We start from the raw sequence: 20,195 nt of genomic DNA, 5'->3' as shown, positions 1-20,195 counted from the left end.
ACCAAATGCTCCTCAGGGCACATCTGAGTTCACACATCTCGTTCCCCATCCAAAGAGCAAACAATTTTATTTTTATAAACAAATATCTGTAATGGTGCTAGTGTGATCAGGGCTCACCCACTGAAAAGTTGACACCTGGCTCCTGGAGCTCATGGATCTGGGCAGTTCCTCTGGATGATATTCACTGACCTCTTTTCTATCCTCAACCTACCTGTCATATTTCCCACCACCCACATTAAATATACTCTACAACAGGACAAGATCATGTCAGTGTCAGTACAGAGAATTAGAGCCCAAGCCACCCACTCACCTGGGGAAGGCATGTCTTGAGCCTGGTGATCAACACTGTAGAAGGAGCATCAGTGACATGACATGGGCCTTCCTTTCCTTACGAAAGATCCAGGTCACAGGGAGCTGAGGCAGACACACAGATAACAAGGTTGACAACAGTGAAAAGGGCTTGGAGGGGTTGCCCAGGCAGAGGTGACAATGCCACGGGTGTAGGGACACTAGTGGACATAGAGGGGAAAGTCCACAGGAACAGGATCAGACAAGAGAGAAGTCAAAGTAATGGGCAGAGTAGAGGATAAGCCATTCTAGTTTGTGGTTATCTCTGCTTCTGGAGACCGAGGGTGTAGCCAGAGATCGACTGTGCCAACCTGTAGACGTGGGCTCATGGTTCGGTGTATGTATAAGAGAGGGAGGCAGAAAAACAGAGCTTGGCACATGTTAAGTGCTGTCTGTAAGTACATGTTGTGACTGGTATAAACATTAGCCACAAGGTTGACTTTAATTAAAATCACATCCTCCAGGCCAGCAATATTATAACCTGGGATCTTGCAACAACTATGTCAGAGTCCAAATACAGGTGAATAACATTCCCCAACACCATCGCAGCCTCTCTGGAGATGGGATAAGGTGAGGACGACGAGACCCCATGCTATTTTCCTTTAGTTATTTAGGTCCTTGATCTCATCTCCTCCACCACACTGTGAGCTCCCAGGACTAGGATAAACATGGGTCATTTGTTTTCCTCCCCAAGGGCCCAGACTTTCCCTGAGTAAAGGGCTTGTTAGCTGCTTGGCGGGTTAATAAGAACACCTTCTCTTAGGAAACAAAGAAGGTGAGCCTAGGGATGGCCTTGTTGCAATCCCTAAGGAAAGTTTCCAGGCTGCAGCACAGGGAGGGAACCCAAAGGGAGTCCTGTGACTTCTGTTGAGGAGACACAGGCAGGAGTTCCAAGAGGCTGAATGCAGTGCAGAGGGCTGGAGAAGATGCTGAACTGAAAGTGTTGTGCAGATGTCCAGTGTCTGGATGTGTGCTCATCTGTGCATGCATGACAGGGACCCACCCAGGCAGAGAAGAGACCATCAGAAATCAGCAGGCTGGACAAGGGTTGAGGCTTGACCAGGTCTTGGAATTGTTTTTGCTCCCATTCATCAGAATGGATGAACTGCATAAAGGGATGCCAGCTGGTTATCAGAAGTTTATTATTAGAGTCTTAGTAGTTAAAATTAGCCCAAGTAAGGTAACTGTATCCCAAGCCATAAAGTTTAAAAGGTAGTATCAGATGATCCAACTGATACTCAGTTTTCTTAATTTTGATGACAATAATAACAATAATACCCAATACTCTTTAAATGAATACTACAAAGTTCAATTCCCAAAAAAGTAAATTTAACAATGTCTACTATTTAATAAAAATTACCAGACATCAAAAATGGCAAAAAAAAAAATCTCCATAAACAGGAAAAATTCAATCAATAGAAACAATCAAGAAAAATAAGAGAAATAATGGAATTTAAATGAAGAACTTAAAACAGCTAATCTAAATCTTTTAATATTCTTCAGTGTATTAAATCTCCTGAATATGATCAGGAGGAAATGGCTGGTATTAAAAACATCAATGAAACTTCTAGATATTAAAAAAGTACAATGTCTGTAATTAAAGATACACTGAACGGGATTAACAGCAAATTAGATACTGCATAATGTCAGTGAGTTTGTAGACAGAGCAATAGGAAGACCCAAAATGAAACAAAGAGAAAAAATAAGGGAAAAATGAACAGATCCTATATTAGCTCTGAAATAGTATCAAGGATTTAACATACATGCAATTGGAGACCCAGTAAAGAGAAAAAATGGGCAAAATATTTGAGGAAATAATGGTCAAAAATTTTCCAAATTGGATATAAATTATAAAGCCAAAGGTCTAAGAAATCCAACCAACTGCAATATAAAGAAAACCACACTCTGATGGTTAATTTTATGTGTCATCTTGACTGGATCACAGTGTGTCCAGATATTCAGCTAAATACTATTTCTGTGTGTGTCTGTGAGGGTGTTTCCATACGAAACTGACATTTGAATTGGTGGCTCAGTGAAGCAGTTTGCCCTCCCAAAGTGGGTGAGCATCATGTAATCTTTCGAGGTCCTGACTGCTAAAGCTGTGATGTCCGTCTTCTCCTGCCCTTGGAACTTCTGGTCCTTAGGCCTTCGATCTAAACTAGACTCTACATATTGGCTCCTCTGGTTCTCAGGGCTTCAAACTCTGACTGAATTAAACCACTTGCTTTCCTGGTTCTCTAGTTAACTGTCATCAGATTGTGAGACTTTTAAGCTGCCATAATTGGTGACCAGTCATCTGCAGCCCTCAGAAGCTTTTCAGAAGCTCCTGCCTCCACCTCAGGGAGCCCATACCAAGGGGCCAATACAAGCAGGTGGCAGCCACTGCCGGGGTGGAAACCATGTGGCCCTGTGACCCTGTCAACATCATAGTGACTGACACCTCCCTGAGGATGTGATTTGAACTCCCACACAGCCTCACAGAAGTGCCCACACAGCCCTCAGCAGTTAACAAAGCGCCCTGCAGGCTTTCTTCTCCTCCCCATTCTACACTTGAAGAAGCAGGGCCACACCAGGCTCCCAAAGCTGGAAAGGAGCAGAGCAGGGCCACTGTGTCCAGCTCCAATATCAGAGCCCATTCAGCCTAACTGAGCTTCTGAGCCTCTGAAGCTCACAATTCCTACTGTCATAGAGAGAGGGAGCTGGAAGGAAAAGACCTAGAATAGAAGTGGGACCATTCTAGCACATGCAGAGTAAAGACGCAGGGTTTAGGAAAGAGCTCAGCATTGGGTCCCAACTGATGTAATCCTTCCAACAGCCCAAGGACATGGGTGACATCTCATTACAGGTAGAGCTGTGGCCAGTAACTGGCCCCAGGTGACATAGTTCAGGTGAACGACTGGGATTCCACTCCCCTGCCACCTAATCAAGATATCTTGATCATCTTCTCCCAGAAATCTCATGGATCCTTGTAAACCTCTGTTAGCACCAAGGAATCAAAACCACAACGGTAGTGCATCATTTTGTACCTCTTAGACTGCAAAGAATGAAAGTTTAGTGTAACAAGGGTAAAAGGAATCAGGCACCATTATGCATTCCTTTTTTTAAAATTGAGAGTTATTCTGTGGCTTAACGCGATCTATTCTGAAAAATGTTCCATGTGTACTTGAAAAGAATGTGTATTCCACTGTTTTTGGACAAAATGTTCTGATATAGCTGTTAGGTCCACCCGGTCCAATGTGTCATTCAAAGCTACTGTTTCTTGTTGATTTTCTGCCTGGATGATCTATCCCCTGATGTAAGTAGGGTGTTAAAGTTCCCTACTATTATTGTATTACTGTCAATTTCTTCCTTTATGTCTGTTAATGGTAGTTACACGTATTTGGGTGCTTCCAAATTGGGTTCGTAAATATTTACAATTGTTACAACTTTTTGTTGGATTGTTCCCTTTATCATTATGTAGTGTCCTTCTTTGTCTCATTACAGTCTTTGTTTTAATGTCTGTTTTGTCTGCTGCAAGTACTGCTACCCTGGCTTTTTTTTTTTTAACGTTTTATTTTATTTTATTTTTGAGACAGAGAGAGACAGAGCGTGAACAGGGGAGGGGCAGAGACAGAGGGAGACACAGAATCTGAAACAGGCTCCAAGCTCTGAGCTGTCGGCACAGAGCCCGACATGGGGCTTGAACTCACAGACAGTGAGATCATGACCTGAGCTGAAGTCAGACACTTAACCGACCGAGCCACCCAGGCGCCCCTACCCTGGCTTTCTTTTCACATTCATTTGCATGGCAAATATTTTTCCAACCCTTCACTTTCAATCCACATGGGTCTTTAGGTCTGAAGTGAGTCTCTTGGAGACAGCACATAGATGGGTTTTGCTTTTTAATCCATTTCAGTCCTTCTATGCCTTTTGATTGGAGCATTTAGTCTATCCACACTTAAAGTAATTATTGAGAGGTATATACTTACTGCCATTTTGTTACTTGTATTATGGTTGCTTTTGTAGTTCTTCTGTTCCTTTCTTCTTCTCTTTCTTCTCTCTTCCCTTGTGGTTTGATGGCTTCCTTTATTGTGCTTGGATTCCTTTCTCCTTGATTTTTGCATATCTATTATAGGTTTTGAGTTTGTGGTTAGATTAGATTCATATATAATGTATAGCAGTCTATATTAATTGATGGTCACTTAAGTTTGAGCCCATTCTAAAAGCACTAAATTTTATTACTCCCCCATCATATTTTATGTATATAATGTCACACTTTACTTCTTTTTATTTTGTGGATCCCTTGACTGACTTTTGTAGATATAATTGAATTTACTGCTTTTGTGCTTTAACTTCCATATTAGTTTTATAAGTGATTAATCTACTACTTGCATTATATATTTGCACTTACCTATGCATTTTTTTCCTTTTATAGCTTTCTTACTCCTGATTATGAACTTTTGTTTCCACTCAAATAAGTCCCTTTAACATTTCTTGTAAGGTTGGTTCAGTGGTGATGAACTCCTTTAACTTTTGTTTGTCTGGGAAACCCTATCTCTCCTTTATTCTGAAGGATAACCTTGCTGGGTATTCTTGATTGTGGCTTTTCTTCCTTTCAGTACTTTGAATATCATGCCACTCCCTCTGGCCTGCAAAGTTTCTGCTGAAAAATCAGCTGATAGCCCTATGGGGTTTCCCTTGTATGTAACTGTTTCCTTTGCTGCTTTTAAAATTCTTTATCACTACTTTTGCCATTTTAATGATGTGTCTTGGTGTGGACCCCCTTGGGTTAAATTTGTTGGGGGCTCTCGGTGCTTCCTCGATCTGGATGCTTACACTTATGCATGTGTGATGTGAGTGTAAAACTGGAACAACTTTCTTTTGGAGAAGAATTTACCGATATAAAAACAAAATCCTAAAATCATTTTTCATATCAATACAAGTGTAATTACTATCATGACGTTGGAATCAGCAAAACCAAAACCAGAGTATAATCTAAGCAGCTATGCATAAAAGGGAAGAATAAAATAATCTTTGGTTCTATCACACAATAAAATACCACTGTTTAAAAAATGAAGATAAATATGAATGTACTGACATAAAACAGCTAATGTAATTTGTTATTAGCTTTAAGAAGTGCATCTTAAATGCACAGAAAAAGGCAAGACTTATGGGAGGCTAACAGGCGTGTTTGGGCTTACATTCCCCAAACCATCAAATCCAGATTTTTGACCTTGTCTACATAGGTCATCCTTACATTTATCCTGGAGTAATACAGCCTTACTAAAATAAGCCATTCATCATGCAGTGTAAACACGGGCCCTACCTAATATAAACTGATATTTTAAAAATAAATTCTGAAATATTACTGCTTTTCTGAATTTTTTGCTGATTTATTCAATGAAAACATTTACAATTTTATGATTTCTATAACCTTGATTTGGGTTTGTCTTTTTTTTTTTTTTTTTTTAACGTAAAAGTAACCTTGAAAAGGGTAATTGGCTGGAGTTTCCACTAGCTTGGAAAATAATTCCAAGTATGCATATATTTCCATAATAAGTGTCTTCAGGATGCACATCCTTATCAGTTTCATTCTCAAAATCAAAATCAAAACAAGAGCTTCACACCAGCCTCCTAAACTAAGATAGATCTTGGGTCCTGCTGTATGATTATTGTGGTTTACCTTGTGAGCCCTGTATGCATTCCTATGGATGGAAGTGACTGGAAAAAAATCGGTAAATTGCTCACAGTGGCCACTCAGGGGAACTGAATCAAAAGTGTAGGTGGGAAAGTTGCTTTTCTGTAAAAATTGATTGGAAAAATAGACACAGTTTGCATGTTTTAGAATTTAAACTGTTAACCTTAAATATAAAACTATTAGCTATTTTACCAGCAAAAGCTGGGTTTATTTGAGGATAACAGATAACTGCAATCCAGAACAAGAAAGCCAGGGTAAAACCATAGGCAGCTTCCCCCAACAAAGTTGGAGAATGCTCTTTTATAGAGGAAAGCAGGAAGTTGGGAAAGTTCTTATAAATGCAAAGATTACTGGAGTAAACTGGGAGCTGAAAGTATAGTGGCTGTCCATCAGTTGTGGCTCTCATTGGCTAGGCTGGTGGGCTGCCTTCCATCCTTCTACTGGAATAGTGAACTACTATCCACTTCAAGGTCTGTCTCTTCCTGTTGAGTCTGCAGTTAAGGAGGAGTGGTAGGGCATGAGAGTTTTTCTGGCTGAACCTCCTGACTCCATTTTAGTGAGGTTTCCCTTTATTAATTTTCACAAAACAGAGGCATAAAGAAGAAAGGAAAGGGAAAGGAAGAGAAAGGCCACATCAAGTCTTGCTAATGTCAACCTAAAATTGTCAAGAAGCAATAATTTAAGCAAAAGAATTTATTTAGGATCAAAGAATTGCCATTCGGGGTACACATATTTGGGTAACAACCCAATAATGTCCCACTAGGGAGCAAAAATTAGGGATTTCTAAAGACAAAAAGAAAAAGTTGTGTTTGTTGCCTACAAAAATTTTTATTGTGTTGAAAGGACTTCCACTAACTCCATTTTTACCTCTGTCTGTACTTTGTAATTGATTAAATTCTTTCCAGCTTATCTTTTTCCGCCCCAGCTTATCTTCTAACTCAGGCAAAAGACCCCACTGGCTAAGCATCCCTTGACAAAAACCAATCTACCCCTCAAGCAATAAAGACTCCATGTGATTGACTCCAAGAAAGTGATGGACTTGACCTTTACCACAGGCATGAACATATCCACTAACCTTTGTCCCACATTTTCTTTACAGAATTTTAAGCACTTTGGGGACTGTTTTGGGGACACTAGTCACTACCTTCCTAGTGTTGGGTCTCACTGAAATAAATTCCTTTCTTGTTTCATCACTCCCGGTCTCTCTGCCTTTGGATTTTTTTAGCAGGGAGTGGCTGAATCTTGCACCCTTGGGCCACAGCTACAGTGTTGGTGCCAGAAAGCTAACCTTGGCTAAACATAATTGGTTCCTAGGGCTATCAATAAGCAAAAGTCCTTTACTATAACAAGTTGTAGGTGTTCTTGCAGAATCCTTGGAATCTTTGCAATTTGCTCCAGTTAAAAAATTCATGGTTCTACCTACTAAGGATTATAAGGAGGTGCATCTCCTGAAAGGCCTTCTAACTCCATTTTAAAGCCCCTTGACATAAGGGACTCCATTTTATTTCACCTTTCACACAGTGGAGTCTTCCTGGATTCTGGAATTCATTCTGGGGCAGCCAGACCTGCTTGGGACCAGGATGCAGGGCGGGCGGGGGGGGGGGGGGGCGGGGAGGGGTGTTAGTTCTTCTCTCTATGGGTCCAGGTAGGTTCTGCTGCCCAGAAGGCTGTTCCCCAGGGTCTGCCCACTATTGGTCCTGCCCTGACTCGCCTTTGCTGCTGATGACTGGGGCAAGCACTGCCACCACACCATGTCCCCCACTCCCCCTGCCAGCTCCTGGCCACCAGGCCCACCTTCCTGGGCCAGGAGCCACGGTGGGGGCTCACCAGCAGCAGGACACTGAAAACGAGGAAGACAATGGTCCTGGCGCCCCAATGTGGAGGCCTGCCCCCACCCTCCTGAGTTGGCAACGGCATCTGGACTCACCTTTCCCTGGGTGTCCAAGGCTGTCAGTGTGCTCTGAGTCCCCACTGCTCCAAGCCTTTAAAGAGTGTTCTTTGTCCCAGCCACTCAGCCACCAGGCACCTGGCAGTCAGGAGCTGCCTCTATCCCCATGCACTGTTCTCTGTGGGTTGTATGTGAATGCCAGGAGCCCATTGGCCTCACCTACTTTCACACCAGTTGGTATTACCCAGTCAGTGTGGGGCCAATTGGAGGTGCTGCACCTTCTGGTCTGAGCAGGGAAATTAGGCTCAAGGTCAGCATTCAAGGCCCTTCCTGTTCTAGACCCCTTCCTAGGGCCAATGTCTCACCTGTTCATAAACCCTGAACTTCCTCCCTTCCTCTACCATTTTCTGCTCACTCTCAGCTTCTGCTCCTCATTGACCAGGTGCATGGATGTCACTTATCCAGAGTCACTTTGCAGCTCTGTCCCAGTGTGAGGCTTCTCAGTCAGAGGCTTGATCTTAGTATCTCAATAGGAGTTGCCTGGCATAAAGCAGATGGGTGATTGGAATGGACACAGAGGCAATGACTTGTGGGTTAGGAATTCAGATGGCCAGTAGGCTTTCACATCTCCCCAATCACCACTGTGCACATTTGGGTACTTCCAGGTCCATCATCTGTCTTTCAGGTTTTCATGTTCTCATCTCAACCTTACAGCACCTGCTTAAACAAACTGGAAAAACCCACTTCCGCCTTTCTTCTGGATTTCCTTCCCTGTTAGACTGCTTAAAGCTCTTGGAATGTAGAACTGCTGGTGACTAACTGCCATATGAAACTCAGTGGGCCAAGAAGGGGAGTCCCCTCATGGGTCAGTCTCTACCAGTTGTCCCCACTCAGCGCTCTGCTGGGCCCAAGTTGGTGGGGGTGGTGGGGTCCAGTATTCTCAGAGCCACACAAGTCTAGATCCTGCTTTTGTAATGCTCACAGAGTGATTTAAGGGGTGGGCAGGGGGTAGGAGAGAAGGGAACCCAAGGAAGCTTCCAGCTCCACTCATATCAGTTTTGTGTGTCCCAGGATAGTAGGAGTTCAAGTTCGTTTGTCTTCATACATTTATCCAGTTGTTCCAACATCATTTATTGAAAAACTTTCTTTCCCCATTGAATAGTCTTACCACCTTTGTTGAAATTCAATTGACCATCTATACGGTCCATTCCTGGACTCTGTATTCTGTTCCATTGATCTATTATGTGTATCAATATAGCATTGTCTTGATTACTGCCAGATATTTTTCTTAATCTATTGAGCTATTATATGACTTGTGTCCTTTACTAAAATGATAAATCAAATTGATGGATTTACATCAATGATGAGTGAATAAAGAAGATGTGGTGTATATACATATATACACAATGAAATATCAATTTGGCCATAAAAAATGAAGTTTTGCCATTTGGGATGACATGGATGGAGAGATTTTCACTTGCCAATATGTCCTTTATACATATTGCTAGATTTGATTTGATGACACTTTCCTAAGGATTTTTTTGTGTATCTTTTGTGAGGGATATTGGTCTATACTTTTCTCTTTCTCTAATGTCTTTGTAAGGTTTAGGTATCAGAGTTATGTTGGCCTTATAAAATAAGCTCAATTTTCTTGAGAGTTGTATAAGATTGGTATTATTTCTTCCTTGCTTTCATTAAACGTTTGACAGCATTCACCAATGCCGCCAGCTAGACCTAGAAGTTTGTTGTTTTTGTTTGGAGGAGTGTGTGTGAGAGAGACGGTGGGGGTAAATTTTTAATAACAAATTCAAATACTGTAATAGAAGTGGTGCTATTCACATCTTCTATTTCTTTATGTGTCTATTTTGACACGTGAAGTTTTGAAAGGAATTCGTTATCTAAGTTGTCAAATATATTGCATAGAGTTGTTCACACTATTCCCTTGTTATCTTTAATGATCATAGTGATATCCTTTTTTTAATTCTGATTTTGGTAATTTGTATTTTCTCTTGATGAATTTTGTTAGAGATTTATAAATTTTATTAATCTTTCAAATAACTATGCTACCTATGTTAATTTTCTCTGTTTTTCAGTTTATTCTGTTTTTTACTTCATAGATTTCTTCTCTTTATTACTTTTCTTCTACTTATCTTAGGCTTACTTTGCTCTTCTTTTTCTAGCTTTTTAAGTAGCAGACTAGATAACTGATTATATTCCTTTCTTTACTAATTTAAACATTCACACTCTGTAAGACTTGCTCTAGCTGCTTCCCATAAATTTTAATACATTACATTATCATTATCATTCAGTTGGAAATACTTTCTAATTTCCATGTAAGTTTCTTCTTTGACCCAAGGGATTATTTAGAAGTATGCTCTTTAAACTCCAAATATGCTGGTCTTTTATTTATATCTTAGTGCTACTGATTTCTAATTCAGTTCCATTGCAATCAGGGAATGTACTGTGGTACAATTTTAATTCTTTTAAACTTGAGACTTGCTTTATAGTCTAAATATGGCTTACCTTAGTGAACGTACTATGTGCATTCAAAAAGAATAAACATTCTACAGTTGTTGGGTATAGTGCTCCATAAATGCTAGTGGGATCAAGGTGATTGATGAATTCTTCACATCTATGACTTTACTGATCTTTTTTCTGACAAGTTGTTTTATGAATTGTTGTGCAAGGGGTATTAAAAATCTCTGTGACTGTAGATTTGTCTATTTCTGCCACTAATTCTGTCAATTTCTGCTTCACGTCTTTAATCTGTTATTAAGCACATACATATTGAGTGCTACGTCATTCTGATGAATTGACCCTTTTATGAGTATTTATCCCTCTTTACCTTTGCTAATATAGGCCCTATATTGAATCTACTTTATTTGGCATTAAGATACCCACACCAAGCTTTCTTGTGCTTACTGGTGGCCCTGTATATCATTTCCCATCTTTTACTTTCAATCTATCTGGGACTCTGTATTTAAAGTGTGTATGTTTTAGACAGCTTATAATTTCAGCTTGCTATTTTTTTTTCAGAGAATTTCAGTCATGTAATTAGTGTTTATTCTAGTTACATTTATTGTTATGGCCATATTTGGAAAATATGATCTGCCATAATTTTTCATTTTACTTTTTTCATATATATATATATATATATATATATGTATATATACACACACACACACATAGATATGTATATATGTATGTATGTATGTATTTAGTGAGAGTGAGAGAGTGCATGTGCAAGCAGGGAAGGGGCAAAGAGAGAAGGAAAGAGAGAATATCAAGCAGGCTTCGCGCCTAGTGCAGAGCCTGATGTGGGACTTGATCTCACAACTGTGAGATCATGACCTAAGCTGAAATCAGAGTCTGACACTTAACCAACTGAGCCACCCAGGTGCCCCTTGCTTTTTTCTTAAAGGATATTTTCACTGGACGTAAATGAATAATGGGGCAATAGGGTTTTGTTTTGTTTTGTTTTTACCACTTTGAAGATTCTGGGCTTCAGGGTTTTTTTTAGTCAGTTTTCATTCTTCTGAATGCAAAAAAAATTTTTTCATGCACAAAGTTTTCTCTTTGTCATTGACTATGATGTGCACAGGTGGTATTTTCTTTATATTTATCTTTCTTTGGGGTTTTCTGAGCTATTTGAATATGTAAATTGATGTTTTTCACTACATTTGATAAAATTGCAGCCAATTTTTTCTCATTTGTTAAGCCATTTCTTCTAACTCTCCAAATTCACATATATTGCATGATATTGCCCCCCCCCCCCACCAGGTCACCAAGACTCTGTTCCTTATTATCTCTCAATTCTTTTTTGCCTCTGTTCTTCAGACTGAATGGTTCCTATTGATCTCTCTTCAAGTTCAGTCATTCTTTCTTCTGCAATGTTCAAACTGTTAATAACATCCAACTAAATTTTTCATTTCAGATAATGGAATTATCAGTTCTAAATCTTCCTTTTGATTCTTGTTTTATACTTGCCATTTCTGTGCTGAGATATTCTATTTTCTAATCATATTGACAATCTTTTCTATAGACTGAACATATATTTTAAAATCTCTTCCTAGGGGCACCTGGGTGTCTCAGTTCGTTAAGTATCCAACTCTTTATCTTGGCTCAGGTCATCATCTCACAGTTTGTGAGTTCAAGCCCCATGACAGGTTCCTTGCTGACGGCATGAAACCTGCTTAGGATTCTGTCTCTTCCTCTCTCTGCCCCTCCCCTCTTCTCTCTTGCTCTCTTTCTCAAAATAAATAAATAAGCTAAACTAAACTAAACTAAAATAAAATCTCTCGCTAAAAGCGATTCTATTATGAATCAGAGTTAAGAACCACTGGATAGGAATAAACTCAATCTGGAAGTAAGAGATATATAATGGGGAGTACCAATAGCAGACAATGCTAAAATGTTTATTAGCACTGCACATAATAACTTTATAAATATTTATTAAGCATTGATTATATACCAGGCATAATATACAAAGATGAAAATATGCTGTACTTGCTCCAAGGGACTTGCAATCTAGTAGGAAGACAGTAAAACAACTATAATAAAATGTGGTATTGACGTGACATATTAAAAATGCTCAGGGGCGCCTGGATGGCTCAGTCAGTTGAGCGTCCGACCTCAGCTCAGGTCATGATCTCACAGTGTGAGTTCGAGCCCTGCGTCGGGCTCTGTGCTGACAGCTGAGAGCCTGGACCCTGCTTTGGATTGTGTGTCTCCCTCTCTCTCTGCCCCTCCCCTGCTCATGCTCTGTCTCTCTCTCTCTCTCTCTCTCTCTCTCTCTCTCTCTCTCTCTCTGTGTCAAAAATAAAAATAAACATTAAAAAAAAAGTTTTAAATGCTCATATCACAAAGGAGGTTTTTTTTTTTTTGAGAAGAAAAAGTAGGATAATCAGGAAGAAGAATGTGGGAAAGGAGAAGGGACGAAAAATGAACACAGGAATGTCTCACACTTTATTTATAAAGAAGTCTTAAAGGGGGGGGGTGCCTGGGTAGCTCAGTCAGTTGGGCATTGGACTCTTGATTTCATCTTAGGTCATAATTCCAGGATTGTAGGATTGAGCCCCACATCCTTTCTCTCTCTCCCCCCACTACCCCTGTCTGCACTATCTATAAAAAAAAACAAGTCTTAAGAGAAACCCAAAAACAACAGAGGATATAAAGATAAGGATAAGAAAGAAAATTATAGCCTCTGACACCAAAAGCTATAGCAAACAGTAAACACATTCTAACTCCTAGCCAGATAAAAATAAAACCTCACACTAAAGGCCTATTTAGCTCAGTTCCTTTTACCCAGTATATCATGTTCAGTTTTCAACAAAAAAAAAAAAATCAAAGACAGCATATTAAAAGACAAAAAACAGCAAGAGTTTGAAGAGATAGAGCCAGCACCAGAATGAGAGACCAATATGGCAGAGATGTTGAAATTGCCATACAGGAATTTAAAACAACTATGAATAATATGCTAATGATTCTAGGAGAAAATTGGACAAATTGCAAGAACAGATGGGAAATGTAATCAGGGAGATGGAAACTAAGAAAAAAATTAAAAATAAGAAATACTGTTATAGAAATGAAGAATGCCTTTCATGGGCTCATGAATAGACTGGATATGACCAAGGAAAGAATCAGTAAGGTTGAAGAAATGTCAATAGAAGCTTTTAAAACCAAAGCAACAAGAAGAAAAAAAAAAGAATGAAAAGGCCAGAATGGAATACTGAAGAACTGTGGGACAATTAAAAACAGAGTAACATACACATAATGGAAATACCAGAAGTAGAAGAAAAAGAAAAGGAACAGAAAAAATATTTGAAGCAGTAATAACAATAGCAATATAATAATAATAATAATAATAATAATATAATAAATATTAATTTGGGAAACAAGTTTTCCCAAATTAATGATAGATAGCAAACCACATACCTAGGAAACACAGAGAACACCAAGCAGGATTAAAAAAAAATTCTATGTATAGGCATATCATACTCAAACTGCAGAATATGAAAGAAAAAATATTAAAAGAAGCCTGAGGGAGAAACTGTCTAACCTATAGAGGAGGAAGGATAAGAATTATGATGACTTTCTCTTCAGTAACCATGCAAAGAAAAGAACGTGGAGTATAATATTTAAAGTGTGAAAGGAAAAAACCCACCAACCTAGAATTTAGTATCCAGCAAAATTATCCTTAAGAAGAAATGAGAAATGAAGACCTTCTCAAACAAAAATTGAGAGAACTTGTTGCCAATAGCACTGACATGCAAGATATACTTTAAAAAATTCTTCAGAAAGAACAAAAATGACTTAGGTCAGAAATTCAGCAGTAATGGGGGCCTGGGTGGCTCAGTGAGCTGAGTGTTTGACTCAGGTTATGATCTCACAGTTTGTGAGTTTGAGTCCCACATTGGGCTTGCCACTGTCAGCGTAGAGCCTGCTTTGGATCTTCTGTATCCCTCTCTCTCTGCCTCTCCTCCACTTAAGCATGCTTCTCTCTCTCTAATAAATAAACATTTAAAAAAATCTCTTCATAAAAAAAAGAAGTTCAGCAGTAATGATAACTTTTTAATGAGTGAAATAAATGAAGGCAATGTTACGAAGGATGGGAGGGAGGAAATGGTACTACACTGCTATACTTGCTGTACCTGTGAAGTGACAAAGTGTTATCTGAAAAACAACTTGGACTAATTTTAAGTGAATATTGTAAACTTAAGTGCAACTACTAAAAAAAGTAAACAAGTAAGTAAAATATATGCTAACAGAGGATAAAAAATGAAATCACATAATATGCTCAGTGAAACTCACAGAAGCCAGGAAAAGAGTAGAAGTCAAAAACAAGAAACAAAGAACAAAGGCAATGAATAGAGAACAGTAACAAATATGGTAAATGTTAATCCAAGCATATGAACAATAATTTAAAACGTCAGTAGTCTAAATACACCAGCTAAAAGAGACTATCAGGGTGGGTAAACACAAACAACACCCAACTATATTATGTCTTCACAAAAAAAGAAAAAGAAAAAAGAAAGAAAGAAAGAAAGAGAAAGGAAATTTAGACACAGAAAAAATAAAAGCATAGAGAAAAATACATCATGCTAGCACTAACACTAGAAAGGTGGAATACCTTTATTAAATTCAAACAAAGCAGACTCCAAGTTAAAGAGGCAATATATGACAAAAAAAGGTCAATTCTCCAAGAAGACATGACAATCCTTAATGTGAAGCATAATGTCATATGTGAGGCAAAAACTAATAGAAATGCAAGAAGAAATAGATGAAGCCACTATTACAGTTGAATTTCTCAACAGCCCTCTCACAGTAATGGATACATCCATCAGGCAAAAATCAGTAAGGACATAGCTGAACTCAGTAACATCAATAAACCGCATCTAACTGATATCTATAGACTACTTGATCCAACAACAGCAGAACATATATTTTTATCAAGCTCACATGGACATTCACCATGATAGACCACATTCTGGGCCATAAAACATCCTTTAGCAAATCTGAAAGAATAAAAATCATACATACCTGCTTTCAGACAATGATAAAATGTAACTAGAAATCTATAACAGAATGATAGATGGAAACCCCCAAATACTTGGAAATTAAACAATAACCTCTAAATAACACATGGTTGATAAAAAAAATTAATAAGAGAAATTGAATATTTTAAACTCGTTGTAAATGAAATAAAATGTATTAAAATTTGTGGTATGCAGCAAAAGCAGTGCATAGAGGGAAATTTATGGCAATGGCTGCAGATATTAAAAAGAAAAAAATCTAAAACAATAGAATAAGAGTCCACCTTAGGAAATGAGAAAAAGAGGAGGAAATTAAATTCAAAGTAAGAAGAAAAAAATAAAAATCAGAGCAAAAATCAATATAATTGAAAATAGGACATCAATAGGGGAGCCTGGGTGCCCAGTCAGTTAAGTCTTGATTTCTGCTCAGGTCATGATCTCACAGTTCATGAGATTGAGCCCTGTGTCAGGCTCTGTGCTGACAGCAGAGAGCCTGCTTGGGATTCCCTCTCTCTCCTCTCTCTCTCTCTCATTCTCAAAATAAATAAATAATCATTTTTTATTTTTAAAAATTTTTTTTTCAACGTTTATTTATTTTTGGGACAGAGAGAGACAGAGCATGAACGGGGGAGGGGCAGAGAGAGAGGGAGACACAGAATCGGAAACAGGCTCCAGGCTCTGAGCCATCAGCCCAGAGCCTGACGCAGGGCTCGAACTGACGGACCGCGAGATCGTGACCTGGCTGAAGTCGGACGCTTAACCGACTGCGCCACCCAGGCGCCCCAATAATCATTTTTTAAAAAAGAAAATATAACGTCAATAAAGAATATCAACAAAACCAAAGCTGGTTCTTTGAAAAGATCAATAAAATTGACAACCTCTAGCTACACTAACTTATGAAAAAGAGGGGGAGGTTGGGGGGGTGGGAAAAGAGGAAGAGGGAAAGAAGACACAAACTACAAATATCAAAAAAGGAAGAAGGGCTCTAACTACTGATTCCAGAAGCATTAACAAAATAAAAAAAAATGTTTTGAACAACTCTATGCCCATAAGTTTGATAACCTAGATAAAATGGACCAATTTCTTAAAAGACAAAATCTACTAAAACTCACACAAGGAAAAATAGAAAGTCAAAATAAGCCTATTTCTATTAAAGAAATTGAATCAATAATTAATAATCTTCAAAAACAGAAAGCAACAGGCTCAGATGGGTTTAATGGTGAATTCTACCAAACATTTAAGGAACAACTTATACCAATTCTCTACAATCTCTTGCAGAAGACAGAAGCAGAGAGAATACTTACTAACTCATTCTATGAGACCAGCATTACCCTAATATCAAAATCAAACAAACATGTTACTAGAAAGGAAGACTACAGAACAATATCTCTCATGAACATAGATGTAAAATTTTTCAAAAAAATATTAGCAAATTGAGTTCATAAACTTATAAAAAGAATTGTACACCATGACAAAGTGAAATTTATTCCAGGTATACAAGGCTGGAGCAGCATTTGAAAATCAATTACTATAATCTATCACATCAGCAGGCTAAGGAAGGAAAATCCTATGATTGTATCAACAGATTCAGAAAAAAACATCTGACAAAATCCAACACCAGTTCATGATTAAAACACACACACACACACACACACACACACACACACACACACACACAAACTCTCAGCAAACTAGGAAGAGAGGGGAACTTGACAAAAAACATCAACAACTAGATACTTTCCCACTAAAATCAGGAACAATGCAAAAATGTTCACTTATATTCAACATGGTACAAGAAATCCTAGCTATTGCAATAAGACAATAAAAGGAATTGAAAGGTATACATATTGAGAAGGAAAAAATAAAATTTTCTTTGTTTACAGATGACATAATTGCCTACATAGAAAATCTGAACAAATCAATAGAATCAGTAAAAGAATCCCTAGAAGAACAAGTGATTATAACAAGGTTGCAGGATATAAGGTTAATATTAAAAGTCAATTGCCTTCTTTGATACCAACAATGAATACATGGAATGTGAATTAAAAACACAATATCACTGGGGCACCTCTATGGATCAGTTGGTTAAGCACCTGACTTCAGCTCAGGTCATGATCTTGTGGTTTGTGAGTTTGAGCCCTGCATCAGGTTCTGTGCTGACAGCACAGAGCCTGGATCCTGCTTCAGATTCTGTGTCCCCCCTCTCTCTCTGCACCTCCCCCACTCACACTCTATCTCTGTCTCTCTCTCTCTCAAAAAACAATGAATAAACATTAAAAATTTTTTAATAAAAAAAATACAATACCATTTATACTAGCAACTCCCCCTAAAAAAAAATACTTAGATATACATCTTAAAAAAACAGTATGATCTACATAAGTGAACCTACAAAACTCTGATGAAAAAAATATAAAAGCCAAATAATAGAGAGATATTCTATGTGCACGGATAGGTAGACTCTATATTGTCAAGATATCAGTTGTTTCCAATTCAGAAAACACAAAGATCTAAAGGAAATCAGGAAATCAATACATGAACAAAATAAAAATATTTACAAATAAACAGAAATTATAAAAAGATCAGTATACACAAAACACCACATACAGAAGAATACTCAAAAACACAAGGTACATTCTCCATGATAGACTATATGTTAGGCCACAGAACAAGTCTTAATAAATTTTAAAGACTGAAATCATACAAAATATCTTTTTTGATCACTTGAAAGGACACTAGAAATCAATAGCAGAAGGAAAACTGTAAAATCCACAAATAAATGAAAATTAAACAACACAATTTTAAACAATCAACGGGTCAAAGAAGAAATCACTAGGAAAATTAGAAAATATCTTGAGACAAATTAAATAAAAGGCACAATGTATCAAAACTCATGGGATGCAGTGAAAGTGCTAAGAGGAAAATTTATAGTGGTAAATGTTTATAGTAAAATATTTTTACTATATTTTATTACAAATATAGTAAAATTTTATAGTAAATTTATAATAAAGTTACTATTACTATAAACATTAGGATCTAAAATCAATTTTCTAACTTCACACCTTAAGAAATTATAAAAGGAAGAATTAAGCCCCCCAAATAGAAAAAGAGTAGAAAATAGAGAAACATTAAAAACAAATCCTCAATGAAACCTGAAATTGATTCTTTGGAAAGATCAACAAAGTGGATAAACCTTTAGCTAGACTGACTAAAAAGAGAGAGAGAGGACTCTACCAAAATTAGAATGAAAGTGGGGACATTAGATTATAAAGACATAAAAATGATTATGAGTACTATGAAAAATGGTACACCAACTAATTGGATACATAGGTGAAATGGACAAATTACTAGCAACACAAAACCTGCAAACATTAATTTATTTTAAAAAATTGAAAAATTGAATAAACTTAGAACTCGTAAGGAGACTGAATCAGTAACCAAAATCTCCAACAAAGAAAGGACCTGGACCACAAGGTTTTACTACTGAATTCTACTACTCAAGGCAATCTACAGATTCAATGTGGTTGTTATCAAAATCCCAATAATGTTTTTCACAGAAATAGAAAAACCCATCGTAAAATGGATGAAATTTCAAGGGGCCCCAAATAACCAAAATAATATTGGAAAAGAACAAAGTTGGAAGATTCATAGTTCCTGATTTCAAAAATTACCACAAAACTACAGTAATCAGAACAGGGTGGTACTGGCAGAAAAAGACATATAGACCAATGGAATAGTGCATCAAGCCCCCCCAATAAACCATCATTTATACTGTAAAATATTTCAACATAAGTCCTATGATCATTCAATGGGGAAAGGACAGGCTTTTCAATAAATGGTGCTGAGCAAACTGGATATCCATGTGCAAAAGAATGAAGCTGGACCCTTAGCTTACACCATATATAAAAATTAACTGAAAATTGATCAAAGGCCTAAACATAAAAACTAAAACCTTAGAAGAAAATGGGAAAAACTTCATAACATTGGATTTAACAATGATTTCTTGGATATGATACCAAAAACACAGATAACATAAGAAAAAAATAGATAAATTGACTTTATCATAACTGAAAAAAAGTTTTGCAGCAAAGGACACCATCAACGGAATGAAAGTACAACTCACTAAATGGGAAAATACAGATGTGCAAATCATATATCAAATAAGGGGCTAATATCCAGAATACATTTTAAAAAATAAAAAAACTCTTACATCTCAACAATTAAAAAAAACCCAATTTTAAAAGGGGTTAAAAAATATTAAAAACAATTTTTAAATTTATTTATTCTTTTTAAGTAGGTTCCATGCCCAACATGGGGTTCAAACTCACAACCCCAAGATCAAGAATCACATACTCTACCAACTGAGCCAATCAGGTGACCCCCAAAATAGATAAAGAACTTGAACAGACATTTCTCCGAAAGAGATACACAAATGCCAATAAGCACATGAAAAAGCCCAGTATCACTAATTATTAATAAAATGCAAATCAAAACCATAACAATGTACCATTTCATTTCTATTAGGATTACTATTATTTAAAACAAACAAAACAAAATAACAATGTTGGCAAATGTGGAGAAACTGGAACACTTCTGTACTGCTGGTGAGAATGTAAAATGGTTGTAGACACTATAGGAAATAATGTGGCAGTTCCTGAAAAAATTTTAAAATAGAATTATCATATGATACAGCAATTCCACTTCTAGGTATACATCCAAAAGAATTAAAAGCAGGAACTGAACAGATATTAAT

General features: G+C 37.4%; 1 long non-coding RNA gene across 7 annotated transcripts in view; it reads right to left on the bottom strand.

Annotated features, from left to right (window-relative positions):
- Positions 1 to 20,195, bottom strand: part of LOC102902122 — a 59,498-nt gene that overhangs the window by 18,800 nt on the left and 20,503 nt on the right. For 4 of the 7 annotated variants that reach the window (XR_006596471.1, XR_002155748.2, XR_006596470.1 and 1 more), the window contains one exon: positions 311 to 414. This is a non-coding gene — a long non-coding RNA (uncharacterized LOC102902122). Of the gene's footprint in view, positions 1 to 310; positions 415 to 4,316; positions 7,609 to 20,195 lie in introns of those variants that run through there. The other 3 variants (XR_002741669.2, XR_006596472.1, XR_006596468.1) reach the window with 2 other exon arrangements.

Source organism: Felis catus, chromosome B1 (genome assembly GCF_018350175.1).
Source record: "Felis catus isolate Fca126 chromosome B1, F.catus_Fca126_mat1.0, whole genome shotgun sequence".
Lineage (NCBI taxonomy): Eukaryota > Metazoa > Chordata > Mammalia > Carnivora > Felidae > Felis > Felis catus.
This window is presented reverse-complemented; position numbering and strand designations above follow the sequence as displayed.